Here is a 23,549-nt window from a genome sequence, read left to right as displayed (position 1 = left end):
CTCAGTGGCCAATTTGCAATGCCGATCTTTGGTATCAGGCCACTTTTGGGAGACATATCACAACTCGGGAAATCTTGACTTAATTACAGTTTCCCATTAAGTCTAAGAGCCAGTTTGTCTTGTGGTTAAGGCACCAGACTAGACATAAGGGGACCATGGATTCCAGTCCCACCTTACATACAATGCCAGCTGAATGACTTTGGGCCAGTTATTCTCTCCCCAATCCTAGGAAATGTCAAAGCATGACAGAAAAATCTTGCCATAAAACTACAGAAACACATCCAGCCAGTTGCAAGGAGTCAACAATGTCCCAAAGGGATTCCCCACCCCTCCAAAATTAAGCCTAGATTACATTGGAAATCATTATTAATAGGATTAAAACTAACAAGGATGCTCCTGGAGGTTTTAAAGAGATTGGAAAACATTTGTCTGAAATGGTGTCAAACTCATGTCGTCACAGCAGTGTCATGTGATGTATCGGGACTTTCCTCCCCCTTTGGTAAACTGGGCATGGCCATGGCCAGCACATGATGTAACTGGCCCATGGGCCAGGAGTTTGACAGCCCTGGTATAGGGTATCCTGCTTGAGCACAAGGTTGGACTAGAAGACCTCCAAATCCTTAACTATTCATTTGAACATTCTAAGAAGGACAATAATGTACATCTTTATTTGCAACCTGGTAGAACAAGCCAGCCTCCCAAACCAATTCAGTTCTAAGCATAGAGATATTCATATGTTTTTCCTTTTCTATCCTCATTGAGACCCTTAGTGGGTATTGAGTAATGCTCAAAAAAAGAAAAGAAAGACAACAACTGTCATCATCTTTGTTGCTTTGTTGCTATTTATAATAACAAACATTTAAATTCCATCTACCATATTCTGTTTATAAATAATGCTAATGAGCTTGTTTTGTTTTCAGCTTCCATGACACAACAATCAGGATATTCAAAAGCCCATTAAAATCCCATTACTAAAACAAATAATCAACAATAATTAAAAGATCATAAAATATAGCAAAAGCAAATGAGGAATTTTAAAAAGTGACACCATTAATAATAGATCTAAGTGAACACTTAGCAGCTAGTAACTTCCCCCATTTTCTTTCATGCTATTTGTGGAATTTATTTGCTGTGTAAAAGCCACAATTTGTGTGCCTGGATTAATTCAGGTATTGTATATTAAATTGTAGGGGGTATAATTCAGTGCTGTGATATAATTCAGTTAGCTAGGCAGTGTGTGTGTGTTTAAAAAGGTTGCATGTATTTCAGTGGGTAAAAGAAACACTTGTTTAACCTCTTTAAATGAAGGGAGAAAATTAAAAAAAATGGAAAGGGTTTGGTCAAGGCACCAGCTGAGAAAGTGGAAGGCCGTGAGTTCATATCTTACCTCAGCAATGAAAGCTAGGTGGGTTACTTTGGGCCAGTCAGTGTTAGACCAATCTACCTCACAGGGTTGTTGTGGGGAAAATAGGAAGAAAAAATATGTTGGATATGTTCTCCTGCTTGAGTTATTTGTAAAAATACAGGAGGAATACAAATAAATAAAAATATTTAAAAGTCTTTTGAATATCCTTTGATTCTGTAAGAGCAAGTGATTCCTGTGTGTGTGCGTGTGCGTGTGTGTGCGTGTGTGCATGCGTGCTGTTAAGCTGTCATGCATCATTTTCCTCCACAATGATGGAATGATCTTACAGTGGCTTCAGTTCTATAGAGAGAAGGAAAACCGCTGAAACTGGTGAGGCAAAGATTCTTACCCATAGCAAAAAGACCTACTTCCCAAAGCTGTACGTCTCCAAAGATGCAACTCACAAAATAACACTGGTTTAAAGATGATCCTAGACCAGTATAAAAATTGTGTATTGAACAATTCTGCCTCCCTCCCTTCCTCTCTTCTTCCTTCCTTCCTTCCCTTCCCCTTTCCTTCTTCTGAAGATAAAAAGCCTTTCATCAGGCAGGATACAATGCTTTTAGCATCCTGTCTAATGTTACCTTCTCAGAGCTCTCTAACATCTGAAAAGAAAACGGGAGAATTTGCTTTACAGCAACCTAAGACTCTATTTGCCCATTTTTTGTATAGGAATGTTTGTAAAAGAAGGAATTTATTATATATATTTTTTCTAAATCCAAATCCATTCAAATTTTGAACCTATGTACGTTACTGAGGTCATCTATTTTTTTAAAAAAATGATAGAAATGTATTTTTTTTTTAAAAAAAAACTAAATCCCTTTCAAGAAGCGACATAGGGGAAAAAAAGATAGTGTTTGATCTGGAAAATGCTGACTTCCTGACATCTACCATCAAGGTCATGTCAAAATGTATTCAGACTTTACTGAGGGACAGTCCTCCCTGCTCATAGTAGGAAGTGAGTTGTGTTAATAGAGCAGCTTGTCTGGACCACTACCAGTGCACACAAGTTTGTGAATTGCTTCTGAGACTAAACGGTGTGCCTCATGGAACACACAAACAGGAATTGTTTGAGCCTATCCCCTTGGTGCGACTGGCAAAAAAGTGCCAGAAGAACATTGCACAAATGATGGACAGTCTGCAGCAATATGGAACAGAGAACTTTTCCTTTAATTTGAGATCCAAGTGTAGTTAGTCATTTTTAGTCATGGTTTACTGCAATGAAGCGTTGTAGATCAAAGCCAGTCTGATTCAGGAAATTCAATTACCTATTTTTAGATGTTCAAGTAAATTCTTTTAGAAAAGGCCAACAGCGAGCAGACAGACTAGATCTATAAGTAACTTCCCCCACCCCCTTTGTGTTTATTGGGATGACAACTCCCCTTCTCAAATTTTTAGAATATATGAAATGTTGCTAGATTGGGTAATCTTGAAAGATCTGGACCATTTTCAACTTAACCTTTTCTTCATGCCTCTCTGTACCTCAAGAAGTCTTGAATATAGGAGCTGTCTTATACAAATATTTCATTACTATCACTCTTTCATAAATAAGGTATCACTATTTGCATAACCGCTGAATTCAACTTCAACTACAGATGAGACAATTTTTGAGATTGTTTCTCCACATGAGAGCAAAGTTGATACCTCTCATTCATCTAGATAAGGCTGATGGATGCAAAGCTTTCTGCTTCCTGTCCATTCACTTATCATTTGTTATACATAGTGTTGGACATAACATTTACTAATATTATTAGATTGCTTTTTGTTTCTGTATCATGGAAAATAACATTCTTTGGGTTTTTCTTCCTTTCTGCTATATTAAAGTAGTTAACTGAAAGGCAATATAAAGATTTCTTATTGAAGTTGTTGTTGCTGTCCTCTAGCTTTGGACAGCCTAAAGCTAGTCATAAAGAGTAAAATTAATGAGTTGTTGTCATTTTGCTTTAAGTTGTTCAAAACCTCCTACATATTCCCCATACCAGAATTTTAACTGAAGAAAAAAAATGCATTGGATGTTGTGTATATATGATTCTGCTTTATGTGCCTCTACACATGATAGCATTCTTGCTATAGTTTCCTGCTTTGCATCATTATTTAGTAGTCTGGAACTGTATAATTGGAGCCACCATACAAATCACATCATAGCTCAGTGGTGTCAAACTAACATCATTAATGATGGCGTCCCGTGACATATTGGGACTTTCCCCCCTCTTTTCTAAACTGGATGGGGGCCTGGCCAGCATGTGACGCATCGGCCCATGGGCCAGGAGTTTGAGGAACAAATTAAATAATTGACTCCATCCTTGTTCCAAATTTTCAAACACAAGGAAGCATCTCCCATTATGCTCTCAAACAGTGAACTGGTTCTTACACTTTGCTCACTTATTATTATTTGAACTTGAATGGGTCACAGCAGTCTTTAGATGCACCAGTCACAGGAGCTGACTCCTGTGGATATTCTGCATCTTTTATTTAGGTTACTGTATTATATTGGCAATTGTGAATCTGCTATCATCTACTTTACTCACCAGGTATTCTGTCCCTCACTTCCCTGTGAGCACAGCTACAACATGCATTTGCCTTTCAATATTCATTCCTTCCCTTGCGGGTGGTGATTGAGTGCTTTTGTTTGGGCTAAAATAAGATATAGCTTATGGTCAACACATGAAGTGCTGGGTCTTTCTGCTGTCACAACTATCTTGACTCTGTATATGTGTCACCTGTCTTCTCTGGAGATTAAGAGGCAAATTCTGCTCCTTGGTTTGATATAAAAATGAGTTGGTAAAGATGCCAGTTAGAGGAGAAAAAGAAAAGAGAAAAAGCATGGAATCCACTCTATTCACAAAAATATGTTATATATAGAATGTGATTAATCTGTACCAGAGGTTATATGACATTCTGTGTTTATATGATTCTGTTCAAACCATGCTTAAGGATCTAATAATGAATCTGATCCTCAAACTGTTTTCTAAAGACTCTTTGCAAAGTTAAGGTTGTCTCCATCCCAACAAAAAATTTAAACTGTCAAGAGTTCACAATGGAGGAAGTGAGCAAGGAAAAGGTTTTCACTAAATCTTCATTTATGTGTAATTCATGATGTTTGCACTATAATGGACATGGAAAACCATAAAGGGATGGAGAGCCCTATTTTCCCACACCATTCTCCAGTTTATAGTTTTATCCCAAGCAACTGTTAATTGAGTTAGCATTTCAAATCTGCAAAAAAAATGGTGTCATATTTATTACATCCCAGATATTTGGGGGAGAATTCTTGGCCCAATCTCATTTTTTAAGTCTGAATTTTACTGTTTTGTAAACTGTGGATAATAAAATATTAATTTGGTATGCATTTTTTATCAATTCACGCAGATTTTCAAATGAATTAACTGATTGATTACTAGTACATTTAGGAAGCACCATAATTTCAATGAAAGCCTTGTTTTAAGAATGAAAGGATGGGGAAAGTATTTGTACCTCGTCTTGTTGCCTTTCAGGGCTACTAGGTCTAATCCTTAATAGGTAGAAAATGTCACAAAGTGTACTCTCCTGTAATTGGCCCTACTCTAATCTAAACAGAATATGATAACCGAAACAACTGGGAAAACAAACAAGTTGACCATTAAATTTTAGTGCCCTTGATTAAAATTTGTCCTTATCTTCTAAAACTAAGTAGTCAACAAAAGCCTTTGTTGATTAATCTACCAATTAAAGCTTGTAGCTCTAGTAGTTTCCTTTTCTGAAGAATGATTCTAACATTTATCTGAATCAATACAAAGAGACTGATGATTCAAACTAGGGCAGACTTTGAAGCAGCAGCTAAACAAGTGAATTGGAATACAGCTGCCTGTTTCTAGGGAACTTGTAAATACATATTTCCAAATGCAAGCAACTGCTTATCCAGGAAGTTTCAATAATTTTTGTAAAGGTTCATCATCATCTGTTGAAAATATGAATCCATTACTGCATTTATGAGAATAAACCCCTACTTTTTTTAAAAAAAGGATTTTCAACTATGCCTATCCTAATATTGTAGATTGCTATGAAAATCTACTGAAGTAAACTGCTCTAATGAAAAATGGGTTGATAAATCTCCTTGTGTATGTACAAAATGTTACACTTTACAGCTTGTTTTACTCAAAAAAGTAAAAGTAACTGTGAGAGGGACCTTGGAGACCTAATGGATGATCACTTAAATATGAGCTAGCAGTGTGCGGCAGCAGTCAAAAAAGCTACTACAATTCTTGGTTGTATAAACAGAGGCATAGAATCAAAATCACAGTACTAGTACTGCTTTATAAAACCTTAGTACAAGGTGTCAAGCTCACATCATCACAGTGGTATCATGTGATGTATTGGGACTTTACCCCCTTTGCTAAACCAGGTGTGAGTGTGGCCAATGCATGGCACATCTGGCCCATGGGCCGGGAGTTTGACAACCCTGCCTTAGTAAGACCACACCTGGAATACTGCATCGGGTTTTGATCACCACATTACAAGCTACAAAAAAGATGTTGAGACTTTGGAAAAAGTGCAGAGAAGAGCAACTAAGACGATTAAATGCCTATGGTTTTTTTTTTTAAACAAGTTTTATTAATTCTTCAAAACATACAATACATACACACACAAAAACACAAAACATAAAAGCATAAAAAATCTCTTTTCTGAAAGTTGCTTAGTCCCGGGTTATAACTCTTGGTACAGACACAAATTCAAATTCATATTCCTTTTATATACCATTTCATATCTTATTAACATTTTCAATTTTCTATATAACTTCTCCTCTCTTTTAAATTTTCTCAATTTTATTTTATTTATCTCGTCTCAATTCAGATCATAATATTTATTATTCTTTGTCTGTTCTATTTCCAGCCATCCATTTATTTTTCTTCTTTAAAAAAGAAGAAAAACTTCTCCTGTACACTATATGGAGTATGATGCCTTTATCTCTCTCCCCTATATTTATAATACTTAATATAAAACACATAACTTACATTGGGATTCTGTCTGGTACATTCTAAAATTATACTATGTTATCAAAAATGATACAAATCTATTCATTAGTATTGATATTCATTTATATCTTGAACGTTTAACACATTACTTTTCAATTAAATCACATACTTTTATGGGAGCCCTATTTTCCATAATTATTCCCCCCCACATCACATATTATAACTCATTATTTCATTACAATGTTCCTCCTTCTTCTACTTCAAATCTCTCATTTCACAAAAAATTTCGCTAATATACCATATTCTGATCATTAATATTAACAATCATTTATATCTTCAACATTTTATCCATTTCAATTAAATATCATGCCTTTGTGGGAACAGTTATGCTTTCCAAAAATTATTACCCCCCCCCAGATCACAATCTTAAATCATATTTCATTGCAGTACTCCTTTTTCCTTAACAAAAATTTCACTAGTTTATGTTAAATATTTTATCACATTTTAAATTACATATTATTTCCAATTTTCTATGGTTATTTCTAAATACAAATATAAAAATACAGTCTTATGTACCTTTCTAGAATCCCTTTATCAATAAAGTTTATCCATTATCTCTAAAAAACTTTTGCTTCTTAACATCTTGCTCCCCACCATTAGGGCTTCTCATCCCTTCCTTTCTCCCTTGCTTCTTCTTCTCCTTGTCCTCTTTAACCCCTTGTCTCTCCACCTCCCTTTTATTCTGTTTTCCCCCTTTCTGTTGTTTCCTAACATAATGTCCCTTTTTCACCTTATTCTTCTCTTTTTGGGTTGTTTTTCCAGATCTTAGAGTCCTCTTTTCCTTTTTCTCTTTCTTTTTCCCTTCTCCAACCAAAGTCATTTGTTCATCAAAGATGGCTTCTTCTTTGTCCCCTTCATCCTGTTGTTCATTCTGCTTCACATAAGTATAAACCGCCATTTCTAAAAATTGAAAAATAGTGCCAAGACCATCTTTCCCTTCTTGTTTTTCTTTTTCATATTTTTGATATACAAGTTTCAATCCATCCACAAGTGATGCCATTGTGTAGAGAAAAAGTTTTTCCAGACAACCACCCAGATGTTTTGATCAGAAATAATTCTCAAAAGTTCCAAAATCACCAAACAATCCAAACAGGCTGTTTCTTTTAGATACCTTCTTCTTCTTCTCTTTCTCTTTCTGGAGTTAAAGTTTAATCACAAAGTTCCCTTTCAAATATATTTTTTGGAAGTCTTATTGATGTTTAGTAACTCTTTAAAATTCTAGGCAATCTTCTCCTTATTTTCAAATTTTGCTCCAGTTTTTTCCCCTCTCTCTTCCCACTCACAACCAAAAGGATTTTTTCCCTCCGCTGTCACTTTAGGAAGGAGAGTGGAACAAAGAAAAAACTTTCCCTTTTAAAATATTCGCAGCTTGTAACTCTCACTAGAGACAATACATACTTAGCAGCCTTCAAGTTTCCAGGTCACTTTCTCTTGTCTTGTCCCAGTTAGAAGCAACTTTCACTATTCTTCCGACTTTCTCCCTCCTGCACCTGCTTGTCCGGCTGCAGATTTCTTCGTAGCAGCCATTGCTGACCGCCGTTCCTCCGCCTCGGGAAAAGGGGGTTTAGCCGGCTGGGGAGGGGGTCTGCGACACCCCCAAACCCCTTTCCGGATCCCCCCTGTCTTCAGCTGCCTCTACAGAGCAGCTATATCCCTCAGATCCAAACGGATCGGGGGAACCTTGGCGGCGAACGCAGCAGGGATCGCGCGGTGTCTCGAATCCCTGCCGCCGCCGCAAGCTTGCAAACCGGAAGCGATTAAATGCCTATGGTTGAATGCTTGCAGGAATTGGGTATGGTTAATGTAGAGAAAAGCACGACTGGGGGTGACACAATAGCAATATTCCAGAATTTGAGGGCGTGTCACAAAGAAAAGAGGATGAATTTATTTTCCAAAGCACTAGAGGGCAGGACAAAAAACAATGGATGGAAACTAATAAAGGACAGAACCAATCTGGAATTAAGGAGAAACTTCCTAACATTGAAATCAATTAACCAGTGGAAGAGCTTTCCTTCAGAAAGTTGTGGGTACTTCATCACCAGAGGTTTTTAATAAGAGGCTGGACAGCCACTTGTCTCAAATGGTACAGGGTTTTCTGCTTAAGGACAGGGAGAAGAACAAAACCCATAAGTTATCTGTAGGAAGCCAGAGATTGTAGAGGTAGACCACTTGATTTACGCTTTTGGATATATCTACAACTGATACCTTGAGATCTTGGAATATACGTGAGGATTGCACCTATCCATTGCTTTATCATTTTTTGTTATTTAGACATGTGGGAAAAGGCAGTTGGGCTTCAATGAATGCATAAAATACTTCCTTAAGGATTAGGGTAGGGTTGTCTGCACCATATCGGTCTTTGCTCTTTGTTTTTGGTGGAATTTGCTGGGTCAGCCTACCTCCATGTAACTTTCTCATTACAGCTGTCTTTCCCCCTTTCCCCTTCTTTTCCTTCCAAAGATAAAGGGAATAACCTTATTAACATATAGTGCCTCAGATTGGCTCCACTACACCATGCTGTCCTTTCATTACTTCAAGAGACAGCTTCTTGATTCTCTTTCTGGAAAATTAGTAGACTGCAACCTGGGTGCCATTAGCATCTAACTGTGTGATCAACTGACTGTTATAATGATATGAGTACAACAATATCACCCAGATGTACAGTCAAGAAACTGCTGCAATGGTCTGAGAGCAGTATTAGTGTCCACACTAATTGTATAGTCATAAGTTGACTGAGAGCTGTTTACATGTAGTACTAGTGTCCAGCAGGGTGACTGACAGAGTGCATTCTTGATTTCTATGCCTCAGATGATGGCAAGTCCAAGAGTTTCAGCTTGGCAATTTTTTGAAATGTTCAACTTCTTGAGACTCTGGCATTATTTTTACTATTTTGAGATACTTATATGATCCAGCTCAAATGAAGAATATTTTCATTTCAATGATTTCCATACAATAATAATAATAATAATAATAATAATAATAATAATAATAATAATAATAATAATAATAATAATAATAATAAAATAATAGGATTGTATACAGTAAGACTTACTGAGCTCTGTTGATTTATTTTCAACAAAAGATACACCAAGGCCATTAAAAGTAGTTAACATTGGTTGGATTATTGTCAATTAGCTTGGGTTGCAGCACTAATCATCACCTCTGCCATGAGATGCTTATTCATACTGTGTGTGTGTGTGTGTGTGTGTGTGTGTGTGTGTGTGTCTGAGAGAAAGAGAGAATATTCTGGAATATGAAGCTATTTTTATTTTAGTAGTACAAGTAGTATTTTTTTCCTTTGTAGTTAACTAATTGTACTATAGTTAACTACAAAGGGGAAAAAAAGGAGAAAGCACACTCTTTTTTTGTTAGCATGCTTTGTTTCCTGAACATGTAAAAAAATTATTCTTTTCCACCTACACTACCTCATTCTAAGCCCCTGAACTGAAAGGCCATTATTAATCTTGTTGGTTTGCTTTTCCAAATGTAAGGCCTCTCCTAGAATGTTGGCTATGCTGTCTCCTTTTTCTCGCTTGCCCTGTGCTGAGAGCTAATTAATTATACAAACATTACTGCCGATGACCAGTGTACTGCTGAACCTTGAAGGTGCTGCAACTTGCTTGCTCTTTTCTTGTCTTTGAAACAGTCTCCAATTAACCAATGCATATTTATCAAGCCTCTAGAATCCCATATTGTCTGTACTTATGATCATTATGGCTAGGCAGTAAATTAAGAGCCTTAGCATTAAGAAGGGCCTGTAATATATTTGTTTGCTTGGGAGAACCGATCAATATGTTATATACGCAGGTAGAGAAGTGCTGTGGGAGGCTAATATTTCACTCTTTTGTAAAGCTGAGGCTGACTCCCACTTTCTATTTATTTATGTGGGGTGCAGGACTATGTTGAGGCAGTACTGGACTGAGAATAAGGAAGAAATGACGTTCAATAGGTGCTTGAACTGCAATAGCTTACAATTAATTTTCTATTTTTATACCTGGTAATGTAGCAAACATCAGTAGGAGTGGTCCCTAGCAGGCAAAGGATGAAGGCTTAGTTTGAGTTTATCTTCATGCTAAGGACTGTAATGAAATATAATTAATGGCTTGGCAGAGGATTTAGACTCCTTGAGACCAGTTGTTTGACTGAGAACGGAAAACTGGTCTTAAATCCTTCTTAATCCACACAATTTCTTATAATCCCAAAGTTAATGATCTTCAAAGCAAGGTGAAGTGAAAGCAATTGAATGCAAGGACACCTAGGTGTTAACTATTAATGGTGCCAAAGATCATTTTTTAACAGATCATTTACTGTAAATACACACAAACTTTATGATTTTTTAAAATTTGTTTTCAAAGCCTGTTCTTTCACTTTGAGGCTCTGTTATTTTGTTTCAGGCTATGTCTCTTTTTTCAAATTGTACTTTCCCATGTCTTTATAAACATATTATTAAGCTACATTATTGGCATGAGTCAACTGCCTAAAATGATTAAGTTGGACTAGAAGACCTCCAAGGGACCTTCCAACTCTGTTATTCTGAATGTTCTGAATTGATGAAAAAAAATTGAGGGTTTTCTGGGAAAACATAAAGCTTTGGGCTAACCTTACCTCAGTGTGAAGAGCCATATGAACTGGCAGAATTAAAACTTGCAATTGACAAAAACATGGTGAAGAGACATCAATGAGCTAAAATTTCCAGAGAAAATTAATTGCATCTTTTAATATTCTGAAAGGAACTTGCTGATGGTCTGCCTAATTTTTCATTCATTCTTTCAGATATATCTTGCTGCATTACAAAACAACTTACAAGAATTTACTCGATTAAAAGGAATTCAAGACATCCATTGTATTAATTAAAATAAAATCAATTAAAACAAATTCAGACCATAGAAATTAAATCCAGATTTTAAAAAAGAGAAAGTAAATCAGAAGAGATCCAAGAGATACAACTCTTTGAAACAGCTTGGTCTTCAGTGTCATGCCCCTGGTGCAGACTGACTTTGAGGGAGAGGAGGAACAGCCGACAGGGAGTGGAAGTGTGGCTCTGGAGGTTGTGGAGGAGGCTGGGGAAGCGCAGAGTCTGGCTGAGCAGTCAGAGGAGGACCTAGGCTCACCTCCTATCCATCCTAGGGCACACAGGGAGGAGAGGATAAGGGAGAGACGTGGTCTACTCGGGAGGAGAAGGCCTTGATCCTCTTCATGGGCTTCAGCTGTGACAACTGAATAAGAGTATGGACCTGCATATGGGTGAACGCTGGAAACAAAGCGTGGAAATATCTTTAGTTTATAGTTCCTCTCTGAGTTTGGCATCCTTCCCAGTGTGTGTTATCTGTGGACATCCTCCAGCCCTTATCTTGCCTGGTTTGTGTTGCTTTTTCCTTCTTTGGGTAACTGTTTGTATGGGAGTTTTTTTGTCTTCTGTCAAAGATATTCAGAGCTTGGAAGCAAAGTAAAGGAATAAAAGAGGCTTCACCTATTTTCTGTGACTGTGTTTGTTTTGTATTCCACCCTGGGTCATCACATTCAGTATCTTCTTGAAGGCTATCAGGGATCCCTATTGGGAGATTGTTCGATGGAACCAAAGCTGCTACATTTATGTACAATTTATCTATAACTGTCCTAGAGACAATTCTACCTTCAACAATGGTGTGGGGGAGGTTTAGAGCCAGCAAGAATCTGACCAGCTTATTTCCTCACTATTTAGGTACTTGCATAGAACCTGCTTTTAAAATGCTAAGTGGGCAGAAGTTGAAGCAAGTGACGGAAGCTCACCACATCATCCTTGCTAGGGCTCGAACAGCTGGAGTAGAAATCAAGCCACTGAACCCCTCATTTTTGTTGTATCTCACCTATATTATATCTAACACATATTCTTCCTATTTTCCCCACAACAACCCTTTGAGGTGGGTTTAGCTGAGAGAGGGTGATTAGAGCAAAGGTACCCACCTGGCTTTCCTAACTAAGACAGGACTTGAACTCATAGTCTCCTTTTTTCTAGCCTCATGCCTTCACCACTGGACCAAACTCTAAATAGCAGTCCGGATAAATATGGATGAGATAATTTTATAATATGAATGACCTTTCCAGCTTTGAAATTCATAAGAAAAAATACTGGGTTCAGATAATATCTATGTAGAATTTCAGAGGAAACCCAACTCTATAATTGCTAATCTTTTTACAAAATTATATCAAAATATGTCATAAGGATGTTGTAAATAATCAGTATAATACTTGTTATATAAAAAGAGTTCCATGGAGAATCCAGCAAGTACAGAGCAGTTACATTAACAGCTGATCTATATTAAAGATAAAAGATATCAAACACATGGAAGAAAAAGTCTTCCTGGAGAAAAATTAAATAGCTTTTCCAAAGCAATACAGCCTTGATAACCTTTTAGATACTCTGCCAGTGTCAACAAATTCTTAACATAACTGAACTAGAATCTGCAAAAGTAATTGCCAGATCTAAATATATCTTCTTACAGTCTGCTAACCATTAGAAACAGAAAGCAAAAAACTACAGTACAAGTTTAAAGTAGTTTTCACAGGGCCCTAATCTTTGTGCATTATCCAGCCTAGCTAGGATAGATGAGAATTCTGGTTCATCGTTCATTCTGAATAGAAACTAAATGCTCTGGCAATGGAAGAATTAAACAGTGGGGTTTCCCCAAGGACCTGTACGGAGATTGTAGCATTTTAACTTGCTAATCAAGTGATAAGGAATTAGAATCAGGCAGAGAGATGTTCTATCATGGAAGGAGAAAAACAATGGTTAAATGTAGAAGTGATGGGAAAGAACTTCCGATGGATTTCTTCAAATTTATTCATTTATATATTTTTAATACATATGTATTAAAATGTATTTTTAATACATATGATTGCAAGAATGGTACAGCTGACATAGTATCCAACATAAGAGTACTACTCTGGATGGCCCACAACAACTGTAAAAATCTGTTGAAAAATGATAAAAGCCCTAAACACAAAACCCTAAAATCTGCCACCTCAGTCAACCTCTTGGGATGTTCCAGAAGCCAGCCAATAAGTGCATCCAGACAAATTCAAGCTGATAGCATTTGCCATGCAGTGAGCATGCATGCTTCAGAAATAAGGATGAAGACATGCTTTGAACCTTGGGCCCTACACCTACCTGTTCCTCACTCAAGCACACACATTTTTGTTCAAGCATGTGTATGAATCTTAAGAAAGATGTCACTCGGTTAAGAGCTGCATTACAGAAGTGCTGTTTTAATGATCTGGTTTATTAAAGCGGCTACTTTTTTTTTTAAAGAGAAAAACAAGAAAAATATCCTGCAGGCCGGGATGAAAAGAAGGGAGGTAAAGTGCTCCCTTTGCCTAAAAACCCAGACATCTCTTCCTTTTTATTTTTGAAGCATGCTCAGCTCTTTTAAGTATTTTAAAGTATGAACAGGTTGCTGCATAACTATTCAGAGTTTCCTGGAATTGGGGGAGGAGGCAGAATAGGGCACTGACATTGACTTTTGAAGAGTAAAAATAATTTGCAGAAGGCAGAAAAAAGCTGCCAAGAGTACACAAAGACAACACTAAGCACAATAAGATTTTGTCATCATTCTGCAGTTAATGTCTTTACATAAAAAGCTACAAGATCAAGACAGATAAACTGTCTATTTGTCTTTGTCTATATCTATGTAGTTTGCCAAGCAGATTTTTGTTGCTCGAGCAAATGTTCCTTTCCAGGTGCTAATGGGTTAAAAAGCACCCCACCCTCCCCCATATCTTTCTGTGTTCTACTTATAATTTTAACAATAATCACTAAAAAAAACAAAGGCAATGCAACCTCGTGGTTTTGAAATGTTGTTTTCCTACCCAGAGAATATGCAATTACTCTGAAACGAAAGAAGTGTCACGCTATCTTTGAAAATTATAATTTATTCTCTTGCTGGCATGAGGACAAATTAAAATCATGCTCCATCAAATCAACACATGTTCCATATGAGGCTCTTGCCTGGAGCGGAAAAGGTGACCTGTGCTTTTCTTCCTTCTCTCTAGAAATCAAGAAAGGGTTCAGTATTTTGTTGCAGTTGGGGAAGTACATGACGTTTGAGTGAGGCTCATGATATCTCCTTGAAAAATAAAATATGAAAAATCCTCCTTGAAGATCCACTTTTGTTATTTCAAATGAATTAGCCTGCATTTGTCATGCGAGAACCAGTTTCTCTACTAATGTCTATCCTACTTAGGACTTTGGTTGGTTGTTGTTGTTGTTGTTGTTGTTGTTGTTGTTGTTGTTGTTGTTGTTTCCCTCTTCCACTGGTAATCTGTCTATAATTTTTTTCTCTCATGCTTCCACCTGTCTATTCTCTTTCCCTTCCCCTGTTTCAAACCCCCATTTGCACGTCTGTTTTCACTCTGCCTTTATTCAAAGTTTTTGCCTTTTTGATTATATTTATTTTAATTGTCTTTAAAAACCCTGTGAGTGGGTGTGATTTCATTTCTAAATTGTTGCGGGAAGATCCAGCCTAGTTTGGGGAAAAAATGAATTGAAAGCCTGAACATCTTGACTCAGGATCCTTTTACATTTTATTTTTATTTTATGCAAACTGCTTTGTGAAATGGAGATATCATGTGTCATTGGTTTAATCACAGAATATAGAGAGATAATTCCTCTGGGTAGTGATTGCAAGAAACTTACTTTGTTGCTATTACTAAAAGCAAAAGAGTAACTGTTCTATTGACTTGAGAGTTCTGGAACTATAATTTTGTTATGTTTTACTGTATCATTCATGTTTTCTATCCCTATATTAGATCTTCCATCACACTGTAATATCAATGATATTTATTCTCTGTGAGACTCCATCCAGGCGGTCATCAACTTACAGCCAGAATAGGGACCAGAATTTCCATTGCTAAGCAAGGAAGTTGTTAACTAAATCTCACTAGATTTTACAACCTTTCTTGCCATTTTAAGTGAATCACACAGTTGTTTAGCAAGTCTGGCTTTTCCTATTAACTTGGCTAGGAGAAAGCCAGTGGTAAGGTCACAAATGGTTTTGACATGATCCCAGGTTATTGCAACATCATAAAATATATATTCTTGGATGGTGCTATGTTCCTAAGTGCAAGAACCAATTGTAAGTCACTTTTTTCAGTGCCATTGTAACTTTAAATGATCACTAAATGATTGTAAGTGGAAGACTACCTGTAATAATATTAACTTGAATCCTAAATAAGGTAAGAGGAGACTATATGGGATTTGCAATTTCAGACCATATATTTTTAACATATTAGTTGAGTTCCAATCAGAACATGTAGCTGAATTTTTTTTAACCTATATAGTAGAAATATACTGTATACTGAAAACTTTGGGAGAAAAAAATTTGGCCCCTTTTTTGGGAAAATGCAGATTTCCTTCTTTGAAGAGTAATCAGTATTGGATTGCCTTCCTATTTTTCTATTTTATTTGTGATGTTTTTTGTCATAAAAGTGTTTGGTATTATGATAAATAACATAATCTAAGAGATTATTTTTTATCAAACAGTGAAAATAAATTGAACAATCACCAAAAACAGTACAAGTCTAGATCTCGTTTTCTGCATATTCTTTAAAAAATGATGCCCACTAAACCCAGACTCATTATAGTAGGCCTGCTAGCCACTAAAGATTATTTCCAAAAACATTAGATTAGTGCTCACTTCCATATAATATATCTTTTGCACATAGGAAATTATCGTGTGAGACTAACTTTGAATTCTACTTTCTGAAGTCCCAATTCATTATATAGTGGAATTTGGCTGATTGGTTTTATTTGGCAAAATATTTATCATGTGAGACTCCCAGCTTACACTGAAGTGGTGACTATATAAAAGATATTTATCTTCGCCCTTTCCTTTTGAGTACTTGATTTGAGGCATCTATCTTGTTGGAAAGGCAAGGAGAAGGCCTGTGAAAAGAAGGGAGAGTTAGGTTCAGCATAGGCATTGTTAGGTACATATACTCCAACAAGCTTCCACCACTAACATCTGAGATCCATTGATGCTTATTAAGTCTCTTAAATATTTTTTAAATATTTGTTTGTATAGTTTAGCAAGAGTAAGATGGTAGCTTGGAGCTCTTTATCCATTTTTGTTTTTGTTTCCATTCTTATGGTTAATAGATAGGACCAAAGGGAAAAAAAGAAAATCAATGAGAAGTGATGGTGACCCCCAAATTAGACCCACTTAGTATATCATGGTGAACAATAATGAGGTCAAAAATGAAAAGAGGTAACGGCTTGGTGGGAAATTTCCATAACAAAATAATGGCTCCTTCCCCAATCAAAAGCTATATGACTTCAGGTTGTATGCTGTGGTGATATTCAGCTGGTTCGCACTGGTTTGGGTGGTCCGGTAGCAAGGATTTGCTGTGGGTTGGTAAATCAGTACTAAGTTCTGGTTGGCCATGCCCCCGACCCAGTTGCCAGGTCACTGCTGGCTTGCTTGCCCCTCCCGCCTGATGCTCTCTCACCCTGCCCACCTGATGTCCCCCCCTTAAGGTATTTCTTTTTTTCCCCTCCTGACAATCAGCTGTTCATACTATCAGGTGTGCTAGGATTCACCTAGCTTGTCTTAATGCTCCACCCAGGAGGATCCCCTGAGGCCCAGGAAGACAAAAAAGGGAGGAGGGGCACAGCTCCCACTCTCCATTTTTTGCTTTCCTGAGCCCCAGGGAAACCTTCTGGGAGCAAAAACGCCCCCCAGGAGGATCCCCAAGGCCCAGATGGCCCCAAAACAGAGTGAAGGGGGTACTGCATGCCCCCTCTAGGCTCCGTTTTTTCTTCCTGAGCTCCAGGAGAGACTTCTGGGAGCAAAAATGCCTCCTCAGGTGGCTCCCCTGAGGCCCAGAAGGCCCCAAAAATCAGTGTGGGGGGGGGTGACTGCAAAAAAGCAAAACAAAGGCAAAAAGCCATGCCCACTCAGTCACATGGCCATGCCCACCTAGCCACGCCCACCAAACCACGCCCACAGAACTGATAGTAAAAAAATTTGAATCCCACCACTGGTTGTATGGTGTCCCCGGATTTGTTTGCAAGACAACTTGTATGCAAATTTATCTTTATCCTTAGCTATATATCTTTTTTTTATAAAATAACATGTTTAATTGTAATACATCTTATTACTCTTGCGAACTTATTAAATATATTCTGCATTCAGATTGGCCTCTGGCCATTTTTCTCTGAAGAAACACCCTGAAGCAGTGTTCCTTACTTCAAGAAGAAGCAGGGAAGGGTTGCCCCACATGATTTTTTTTTTTTAAATCAAACTGATGTTCTGAGGGAGAAAGGCCCATCAATGATGTGGCCACCATTTCAACATTACGTTCTGCGATGAATTTACTCTTTGAGCTAAGGAAAGTTTAAAACAAATAAACTGGTCATGTGGCCAGCGCACGGAATGCTGTTATCTTCCCACCAAAGTGGTCCCTATTTTTCTACTTGCATTTTTACATACTTTCAAACTGCTAGGTTGGCAGAAGCTGGGACAAGTAACAGGAGCTCACTCCATTACGCGGTATTGGGGATTTGAACCGTCAAGCTGCCAACCTTTCTGATTGACAAGCTCAGAGTCTTAGCCACTGAGCCCCTGCGTCCCTTTTGTATGGGAGGGTCTTTATATTTGATCCTGTTTTCAGCTTTGGGGTAAGTTTGTAAAGACCCTGACATATTTTTTTTATTGTTGTTTACTCTGGGATGCTATGTTTTGTTGCCATATTTTTAACTGTCTATTTAATTGTCTATTCCAATGTTCTTAGCCACCCAGAGTCTTTTGGAGGCGGTAGCCATAATAAATCTAAGCATAATGTTGCAAATCATTCTATTTTATTCATGAAACCGAAAAAAGAAAATAGCAACCAGAAGCCACATTTGTTTTGATCTCAATAATATTTCATTTAAGTGCATCTTAAATTTACAGGCATGCAAGTTGGTCCTGTCAAGTTGACTGCTTGTTTATTTAAAATATTTATTCTGGCCTTTACTGCAAATAATCTTGAGTCAGTTTATAAATTAAGATGACAAGAAATAGAATAGTAATATAATAAAAATGTATAAGCAGTAGCTGAAAGGATTGTTGCATCCTTTTAATCCTTTATAATCAAGCTGGATAGAAAGGATAATTATTTGGTTCATGGTATCAGAGAGGAGAAAAAGTCCGGACAGTAGAAAAGCAGGTATGTCCTGATGGAGAACTTGACTCCAAAACATTTATTTGGAATCAATCAAAGTCACAGTATCATATTTATTTCATAATCTTCGCATTCATAAAGCCATGCTTTACTAAGTTCCCTTTATACTCAGCCAACCCAGACAATGTATATTGGAAGGGACATGGAATTCACCTGCATTTCCTGCAAAAAACATGAAATCTCTTTTAGCTTGGTTGATTCCAACTTATTAAGCCATTAGGATATTATGCTTATAGACAACAGTAAGGGTAATATTGCGCAGATCTTTGGATGTTGTCCAATGATGTCTTTCATTGCAGATTTTGGTATCTCGGAATGGACATGGGTGAGAAGCACTTTGGTGCAGTGGTTAAGGCACCAGGTTATTCACAAGGAGAATGAAAGTTCTAGCTCCACCTTAAGCACAAAATCAGATTTAGTCCTAAGAAGAATGGCAAGCCACTTCTGAAAAAATCCTTTCTAGGAAAACTCCAGAGACTAGGCCATACAATCAGGTGTGCTGGGATTCCTGTAGCTTGTCTTACTGCTCTGCCCAGGAGGATTCGCTGAGGCCCAGGAAGACAAAAAAGGGAGGAGAGGCACAGCTCCCACTCTCCATTTTTTGTTTTCCTGAGCTGCAGGGAAACCTTCTGGGAGCAAAAACACCCCCCACCCAGGAGGATCCCCGAGGCCCAGATGCCCCCAAAACAGAGCGAAGGGGGTGCTGCATGCCCCCTCTAGGCTCCGTTTTTTCTTCCTGAGCTCCAGGAGAGACTTCTTGGAGCAAAGACTGACTTGAAGGGAGTCAAAAACTGACTTGAAGGCACACACACAACAATACACTTATATCTTTGCTGCACAGAATTTGTACAAATGAAAGTGGTCAGAATTCCAGAACTAATTCTATAGCTATGTCCAATGGTTTCTACATATTACAACAGAGTGGGTTTGGCCCACATCTCGTTAATTAAGCATTGTCACCTTGTGGGACTGATGAAGCCTTTCCTGTTGATGCCTTTGCCCTCTGGAATAGTATCCACACAGAGATACGTATGGCACCCACTCTTGATGGTAAAGGTAAAGGTTCCCCTCGCACATACATGCTAGTCATTTCCGGCTCTAGGGGGCGGTGCTCATCTCCATTACAAAGCCAAACAGCCAGCGCTGTCCAAAGATGTCTCCGTGGTCATGTGGCCAGCGCACGGAATGCTGTTATCTTCCCACCAAAGTGGTCCCTATTTTTCTACTTGCATTTTTACATACTTTCAAACTGCTAGGTTGGCAGAAGCTGGGACAAGTAACAGGAGCTCACTCCATTACGCGGTATTGGGGATTTGAACCGTCAAGCTGCCAACCTTTCTGATTGACAAGCTCAGAGTCTTAGCCACTGAGCCCCTGCGTCCCTTTTGTATGGGAGGGTCTTTATATTTGATCCTGTTTTCAGCTTTGGGGTAAGTTTGTAAAGACCCTGACATATTTTTTTTATTGTTGTTTACTCTGGGATGCTATGTTTTGTTGCCATATTTTTAACTGTCTATTTAATTGTCTATTCCAATGTTCTTAGCCACCCAGAGTCTTTTGGAGGCGGTAGCCATAATAAATCTAAGCAATCAGCTATATCAGCAGCAACAACAAAATGTTCTAAAATGTTGGATAGCAGATCCAGTGTTTCCAGCTTAATTAAGGGTTTTGTAATAACAGAACTCCTCTTATGTCTCAGCAGTTTTGAACATTGATATATATTTTTGAAACCTGATGCCAGAAATCTTCTGTAGCAGAGGAACAAAAGGGAAGCATCTATTCAAGGACAAATGAAAAGAGAATACAGAGTCTTTTCTTTCACTTCTCAGTCCTTTCATTCACTTTGAAAAAGATACCTTGTGGAACTTTTAATAAGGCCATGGTAAGCTAGACATTCCTGTCTAAGCAAGATGATATTTGCAGTGGATAATATGACCAGACATTGGATCATGGCTAGCCAAAATCTCTCCAGAGAAAGGAGAGATTGTGAGATTGTCCACATATGCTCTGGACAGCTACTGCTTGTAAATATACTGCAGAAACCAAGGTTTTTGTGGTTTTCTTATGTGTCTTGCGGTTGGAAGTCAAGGAATTCCAACTAAGACACAGTTGTAATGCAGCCTTTATGGACAAAAAGATTGACTGAACCTCATTACTTCGGAATTATTTTTTGCTGTTATGAAACATTAAGACCCTTCTTAATGTTGCTGACCCACCTGACTGACTACCTGGAACAGGGTTTATTACCCGAGACACAGTGTGGGTTCCGCAAAGAGCGTGGGCATGATCTTCATAGCCTGACAGCTCCAAGAGAAGTGTCAAGAACAGAATTGTGAATTGTACACCACTTTCGTGGATCTCACCAAGGCTTTTGACACTGTCAGTCACAAAGGTCTGTGATATATCATGTCGAAGTTTGGGTGCCTTGATAGATTCATCCTTATGGTATGTCAATTCCACGATGGCATGATGGCTTGTGTTCTGGACAGTAGAGAAGCTTCAGAGGCCTTTCCCGTCACAAATGGCATCAAGCAAGGGTGCGTGCTCACACCGGCTCTTTTCAGCATAATGCTTTCAGACATGCTGTCAGATGCCTTCCAGAACAGTTCCTTGGGAGTCAGCCTGAGATACAGGACCAATGGGAGACTATTCAACCCATGAAGATTCCAGGCTGTCACCAAGATAAAGGAGACTGTGCTATGAGACCTCCTTTTGTTGACGGCTGTGCCCTGAATGTTGGATCAGAGCAGGAAATGCAAGCCAGCATGGACAAATATGCAGCAGCATGCGACCGTTTCAGCCTTCTCATCAACAGAAAGAAGACCAAAGTGATGCACCAGCCAGCTCTGAATGCCCAACACCAAGAGCCCATCATCACAGTAAAGGGACAAAAGCTGCAAGCAGTGGACCAATTTGCATATCTTAGTAGCACCCTCTCCAGTGCAGTGACAATTGACATCACCAAGACAAGCTCTGCATTTGGCAATCTACTGACCAACATATGGGACCACCAGTAAGCCTTGCTACAAAGCTCAAAGTCTATTGAGCCATAGTGCTAACTATCCTGATGTATGTCAGTGAGACTTGGACTGTATACAGGAGGCATGCTAGGCAATTGAACCACTTCCACATGACCTGCCTCCACAGATTTTTAAGGATCTGGTGGTAGGACAAGGTGTTAGACATGGAAGACCTCTCCAGAGCAGGCCTGCCATCAGTTTACACCCTGCTGATTAAAGCCCAGACATGCTGGGCAGGCCATGTTACAAGGATGCCAGACCATCACATTCCCAAACAGCTCCTCTATGGTGAGCTATCTCAAGGAAAGTGATCGCACAGGGGACAAAAGAAGTGATACAAAGACATGCTGAAAGCCTCTCTCAAGTCCCTGGGTATCGACACCACCTCCTGGGAAACCCTGGCACAAGATTGATTGACATAGGGCACATGTTGATCCACCAAGGCTGCCAGACATTTGAAGACAGCACAATCACAGCACAAGAGAAGCGAGCACTCTGTAAAGCCATAGCTGCAAATGCTGCAATAGTGGTGCCCAGACATGTCTGCCCAACATGTGGCAGAACATTCCATGCCTGTATAGGCCTTACCAGGCACCTGCGGACACACCGTGAACCACCTACAACCCATTAGATGTCCAGGTCCTCTTCGAAAACAATGGACGAACATGATGCTGTTTCAGATGTGCCAAGTGGGAAAATAGAATGAATGGTACCACCCATTTTTGCTTACAAATTTTCTGATTTTATTTTCCAAAGTCTGTCATAAAAAAGGATGAGGTAGCAGTAGATGAGAAAGCATTTGGACTGATAATCTGGGAAGCTGTGTCCATTATAAGAATGCTGATAAGAACATTTTCCCAGATTCTATGATTTTTTTTTTAAGCATGGCATGATACAAACTGGGAGGAAAACAGATTGTGGCAGGCACCAAATGGTTAATGATTATGACATCTGTTAAGCCTGGATTCCCCAACGGGTGTTAAGGAAAACAAACTAAACAGAATGTACAGCAAAGTCAGATAGGAAGACAGGTAAATGTGTGAGATAAGTTTTCTAGTTAACACGCAGTAAAAATACAGATACGCTTGTGCTATCAAAAATATAGTTTATTCCATTTAAGAATTATAGCATAGTCAAAATAACGGTCCATTAGTCATATATCATTTTCAGTCAAGTCTTGTCGGGGATATTCTATTTGCAAAGTCCGTGTTGAATAGCCAATGTCAGTTCACTTACAATAAATCAGTCCAATCTTTATTTTCTCTCTGTTGAGAAAAATCAACACTCCTTCTTCTCTCCCCTTTCCAGCAAGAACGCAGTCATCAATCCATCAAGTAATTAGGGATCAGTAAGCCAGAGAGAGAGAGCTGCAATTGCTTCGCTTCTTATATAGTGCTTTTACAACCACACCCTTAATTACATTCTTGCAATTAAAGTTACACACACTTTAACTAACAAACCATGATACCATATTTATTATTTTTACCCAAACCAGTTAGGGTAAACAATGTTATCCCTAACAACATCAACAATTCTGTGCCCTAATTCTGTGCACTATTTTTAGGGATGTTTTCCAACTGTCTTAGAAGTCATACTTTGCTATGCCTGCAACTGTCATTTTTTACATTTGGATGGTTTGCGGAAGGCCAGTTTATGTATCTTTGTGGGTGACTAACAAAAAGATGTATGTTTATTTGTTCTGTCTCTCATGCTGACAGGCCAATGGTATATTACAGTATAGTTTTTTATTGTTTTAGTAGAAATGTGAAGGCAATATAGGTGGAACATTTACCTTCACTGATAGTGCAGCAATAAGGAACATAGTCACTCTTCTAAAGATACAGATGATATTTTTAAATTGTGGAAGACTTGTTTATATTTTAAATTATTCCTTTTTTGCAAGGATTCCAAGAG

This window comes from Notechis scutatus, chromosome 3, assembly GCF_049901735.1.
Source record: "Notechis scutatus isolate UNSWTSFEM ecotype Mainland chromosome 3, rNotScu1.2, whole genome shotgun sequence".
In the NCBI taxonomy this organism is placed as follows: Eukaryota; Metazoa; Chordata; class Lepidosauria; order Squamata; family Elapidae; genus Notechis; species Notechis scutatus.
This window is presented reverse-complemented; position numbering follows the sequence as displayed.